A 6000-nucleotide genomic window follows, 5' to 3' on the forward strand; every position below is an offset into this window, starting at 1 on the left:
CGTTTTGGCTATAGAATGCAAATGTTTTGAAGAATTGGCGCCAAACACGGGAAATCAATGCAGAAAAATAGCTTACTAAGCAGAATCAAAACATGAAAGAGGCGCAGATCATAGAGTAAATTTTGAACATCGTAGTTAAAATTTTCAATTTATTTTAAAAAAGGCATTTTAATGAAAACGACTGGTAGTTACCATAGAAGTAAATGTTTTCTGATATTCATGATTTCGCTGGTGTCAGTGATATTGAAAAGGAACAGGGATATATCATATCGTTTGCGTTTTGAAACAAAGTTGGAAACAGTTTTATGTTCAATGTATTTTTTAACTGCCTCAATGGCTCAGTCGTTTAAAGGTTTGTACATTGATGATCAGGGGTTCGAGTCTCGATTGGCTCTTTTATGATCTCTTGATTTTTCATTTTTTTATAGAATCATCAATATATTTTCTTTTAATAATTTTTATTGAAGATAATTTTATATTTAATTAATTCTTTGGAACAACTTTGTATGATGCCTCATATACCTTGCCATCTTCTGTGATATCACATAGCTTTGGATTGGAGTCCTGTTTTGCTAGAACTGTTGAAGTTCGACACAGACATGGAAAACCAAACTTTTCCATTATCCAACGGGCAAGTTAACCAATACATTATTACCAATCAGCACATGACAAAACGCCTCCATCTGCTTCGGTTTTACAGACATCCTCTTGTCATAGACGTAAACGGCATTTTTGTCCTTCATTTTTGTAATCATGTGATCATAATTCAATTTTTACATCCGCAAACTAGTTCTCAAAATACCTGGGGAAAAAGTTTAAAGGGATGATAGAATTTAATTGAATGATACATTATCATTTTTATTAATAAATAAAAGAATCAAAACAATTATAAATACATTTTATTCATTGTTGATAATTTGAACAAGAACGCAGCTAGGTTAAGGCTGTCCGAAGGCTTAATATGCATTAAATATATACTATTTTGTATTGAGCAATGTTTTGATTTCAATTTGTAATCTATGTATACATACACAGTTAAGTAGGCCTTTCAACTAATTTTTCAAGTTGCGTATATAGGCTGCTTCAGTTGGTATTGTTATTTAAACAAAAGGGTTCCTTACATTGTTTTGTACACAAAAGTGTTGACCAAAAGAAGGAGAATGTCTTCACTTTACCTGAAATAACGGGATCAAATGAATGGGGAACGGACTATATCCAAGATTTTTAACTCTCTTTGTCAATTGTTATGAAAAAAAAAATATAATGTCATGTTTTTTGTGTGTGCATTTTTGTGCTTCCTATATAAATATATATATTTCTACAAGTAAATGTAACAATTAATTATCTTACTTGTGTTACTAAGCACGAAGAAGAACGACCAAGTATAAAAATTTACTCAGGTTAAAATTTGGAAGGGGGGTAGATTTCACTTTATATTTTAATTTAAAATTTTACTTATATGTAATTAAACAGTGTCCGTAACTACATGGTAAATAAGTTTCACATTTGTGCTAAATTTTAAAACCACTGGATTCTACTGACAGCAAAGAAAGACTTGGAAAACGCTAAAAACTGACTTGCTTAAAAATACTCAGATCCTCGAAACTGCTCTAAACAAGTTCCGGCAATGAGTTATCGTTCTTAACATCGAACCCTAGCGGCAGTTGAAAGGCCTAAGTTAAGTTGTAAAGAAAGTTGAATAAGGTATTACAAAAAACCATTTTTGTGATGTCACATGACTGTGTTGATCACGTGACGGACACTTATAAATTTTCTTAAATGTTGTGAAAAACAAAATTACTGTGAACGGCTTGTTACATAAATCAATTAAACGTATTCTTTGGTATATATAAAGTGCTGGGGGCAAGTCTGAATTTTATTTCATAAAATTCAACTTACCCACATACAAGGAGTCATTTTCCACTCTTCATCGCAATTTATACAAAATAGGATAAATTACATACGATCCCCCAGCAAAATTCAGTTAGAGGACATATTTCTCTAGTAGATTCGCACAGAATATCTTCAATTAATCCTTATTATTCACTTGTGCCAGTCTAATATATATAAGATTTATAGATTCTAACTCTGTCTACAGACACGTTAGGGGGCATTTCACATTCTTTTTTTCAATTGTTTGAATACGTACATGTTAGACAAGAAAAAGTAATAACTATATTCTGTTATGTTATCATACCAAGGGAATCACGTGAGATAGCATTGTGTCTGCGTAATAGGGTCAGTGCGTTGCTTCTGCTTGAAGTGATAGGGCGCAAAAAAAATTAAGAACTCATTACCGTTGTGAACGGTGAATTATATAAAAGAGTTCGTTTTTTCTTTCACCAAATTTGTCGTAGACAAATAACTTTTGGTGAGGTATTTTTATCTGTCGAAGACAGATTCTATTGTGACATTTTTTGGATAATCATCATACACGTGGTGTAATCATGGCATCCGCCATGTTGAGAAAATCGGCAGATCGGGGAAAAAGTATAGATCGTGAGTCGATATCAGTGCCAGTTAAAATTCCCCTGAATAACATTTCAAATGAGAATGTTTTTGACCGTATACGTGCGGCAACTGTTACAAAAAATCCTGCCTCTGCACAGGAAAAACAGGATACGCCACGTGCTAGTAGTAGTACAGCTACAAATATCACTTCTCCACGAAATGAGGTTAGTGATTTGAATGAAAAAATAGGAATTCTACGCAAAACATTGGTAATTTAGCCAAGTGTTTTGATATGTTAACAAACACTATAACAGCAGGATTTCGAGGGCTAAGATCAGACATAGTCGAACTGATTTCAGATCAAAACAACTCATGTAACGATTATGAATCAGAGAGCTACTCGGATTATGATTCTGAGATTGACAATAATGTCCTAAACTCACAAGTAACAGATACGACTATGAGTGTGAATGACTTATTATCGAAAACAAAAATATCGGGTTCGATATCCGGAAAAACACAAGATTCCGGGAAAAATGAAAACGAAAGTGGATCACAGTCGCAATTTTTGAAAGTTGCTGCTGAACAAATAACCTCACAAGATGTTACAACTGACCCAATACACAAAGACTTGGCGAAGCTTGTTGATGATCTGATGTTCAAAATTAAAGATGACAAAAAGTTAGCAGATCAAGTTAAAGAGTCTGCTGAAAAAATCAAAAGACCAGAAAATTGTGAGAGTTTGGTATGTACTAAAGTTGACGAGTTAATCTGGAACAGACTACGAATAGCTACCAAATTGTTGGATAGCAGATTTCAACATTGTCAGTTATTTTTGGTTAAAAGTGTTACGGTTCTGGTGAGCATTTTGGAAAAAATTATGTCGAACAAAGAACTAGAAAAAGAAGAATTGGTCAAAGAATTGATAAAATCAATTGAAATGCTTAGTTTTTCGAACTATGAACTTAATATGAGGAGAAGAGAATGCTTGAAAGGTGATATAGACAGTGTTAACTATTTGTCTCTCTTCTTTCCGGGAGTACCGATAAACCAATATTTGTTTGACGGAGAACTGGGCAAGAGGCTGGATGAAATAGAAAAGACCAACAAAGCAGTCAACAAAGTCATGACTAGCAAAGCTGCAAAGCAAAGAGGAAGTTACCAGGGAAACAGAGGTCGACGTTTTCAACCGTATTCCCGACAAGGGTTTCAAGGCAATTACAGAGGTAGAAATGCGCCTTTTTAGGCCAGGCTCCCAGAAAAGGAGATTACAACAGGAAGTTCTCAAAAGGAAAAAAGAACTTCAAACAAGAGTGAATACTGACAAGTTCAATGAGGTAAGAACTACTAAAGTCAAATTTCAAACAGAATCAATTGATGTTTTGTTACCAGAAAATTTCAGAGCTGGTAGACTGAAACAATTTTTAAAGGAATGGAAAGAAATTACTTCAGATAAATTTATATTAGAATCTGTAGAAGGATGTCAAATTGAAATGATAGGTGAAGCTAATTTAAATCAACTAAGGCCATCATATCCCTTGAAATTTAATGACAAAGAAGTTAAAATTGTTTCTAATGAAGTAGAGAAATTATTGAACAAAAATGTTATAGAGAAATGCAATCACTGTTCAGATGAAATCATATCAAATATATTCATCAGACAGAAAAAGGAAAATTCTTATAAAGTCATATTAAATTTGAAAAAATTTAATAACTTTGTAGAATACAACCATTTTAAAATGGAAAGTTTGCAGTCAGCTGTAAATTTAATGAAACAGGGATGTTTTATGGCTTCTGTTGATTTAAAAGATGCATATTATTCAGTACCTTTGGCAGAAGAACAAAGAAAGTACATGAGATTTATTTGGGAAGGAGAATTGTTTCAGTATTCTTGCCTTGTAGTGGGACTAGCATGTAGTCCAAGAAAATTTACCAAGCTTATGAAACCTGTATACTCAGACCTTCGAAAATTAGGCTTTTCTAATGTCACTTACATAGATGATGTATATTTACAAGGAAGTAGTCAGTACGATTGTTGGAAAAATGTTGAGGCTACAGTAAATAAATTGCAGAAATTGGGATTTATACTGAGCATTGATAAATCAGTTTTTATTCCCAAACAAGAAATAGTATTTTTAGGTTTCATTCTAAATTCAGTGAACATGAATGTGAGATTAACAGAAAGTAAAATAAACAACATATACCAGTGTTGTAAAGATATTTTGAGCATGTATGAGGTTGAAATTTTACAGGTTTCACAATTACTTGGGTTTATGGTAGCTAGTTTTCCAGGGGTTGAATATGGTCCTTTGTTTTATCGCACTTTAGAGAATAACAAAATTGATGCATTGAGAATTTGTCGTGGAGATTACAAAGAAAAAATGAAAATTACCTGTGAAGCAAAAAAGGACATAGAATGGTGGATAAAAAAATATACAAAATTCGGACCGGAAAATTTCACACGGTGAACCTAGTTTTGTGTTGAGGACTGATGCTTCCAGCATGGGCTGGGGAGCTGAGTTTAATGATACAACCACTGGTGGTAGGTGGAATGAGCATGAATGGCTTTTACATATTAATGAACAAGAATTATTAGCAGTGTTATTTGCACTTAAATCACTTTGTAAAGAGGTAATTCAAGCTCATATCCAAATACTATCTGACAACACAACAACAGTTTGCTATATTAATGCTATGGGAGGTAGCAAATCAAGATCATGCAATAAGATAGCAAGAGAAATATGGTTGTGGTGCATAGAGAGAGAAATTTGGTTGTCAGCAACTCATATTCCTGGTTCAAAAAATACAGTAGCGGACAGATGTTCAAGAATTTTTAATGATCGCACAGAATGGATGCTTAATCCAAAAATATTTAATAAAATAAGTGCATTATGGGGACCATTTGATATTGACATGTTTGCATCTAGACTTAATAAACAATTGTCAAGATATATTGCATGGAAACCTGATCCCCAGGCAGAGTTCATTGATGCTTTTTCAATAAACTTTAAAGAATTTTATTTCTATGCTTTTCCTCCTTTTAGTATCATAAGTCGAGTACTTCAGAAGATTCAAGAGGAAAAGGCGGAGGGGGTAATAGTGGTCCCACTATGGCCCACACAAACATGGTACACGAGTCTCATGGAACTTCTAGTGGATGTTCCCCATATAATTCGGAAAGCTCCCAATTGGTTAAAGTTGCCACATTCGGAAAAGGCACATTCGTTGAAGATGACATTGATGGCATGTCGAGTGTGTGGATCAAATTTCAGGAACAAGGAATTTCTAGAGAAGTATTACAGATCATCAAAGAATCATGGAGAGGATCCACTAGGAGTAAATATGCAGGATTTATTAAGAAATGGACAAGCTTCTGTAGTGAAAGGTGTTTTCATTTCTTTCAACCAACTGTGAATGATGTGTTAGAATTTTTATTATTATTGCATAACAAAAATTTGAGTTACAGTTGTATCAATACTGCCAGGTCAGCATTATCTTGTTTTGTGAAAATAGATGGAATAGATGTAGGTAAACATCCTTTGGTATCAC

The 6000-nt window shown here is 33.5% G+C and overlaps 1 pseudogene; it reads left to right on the plus strand.

Moving 5' to 3' along the window:
* Positions 1-2435: 2435 nt before the first annotated feature.
* LOC133179607 (uncharacterized) lies at positions 2436-3782 on the plus strand (annotated as a pseudogene).
* The last annotated feature ends 2218 nt before the right edge of the window (positions 3783-6000 follow it).

This window comes from Saccostrea echinata, unplaced genomic scaffold, assembly GCF_033153115.1.
Source record: "Saccostrea echinata isolate AGI-Se365-2 ecotype Australia unplaced genomic scaffold, CSIRO_AGI_Sech_v1 ptg000005l, whole genome shotgun sequence".
In the NCBI taxonomy this organism is placed as follows: Eukaryota; Metazoa; Mollusca; class Bivalvia; order Ostreida; family Ostreidae; genus Saccostrea; species Saccostrea echinata.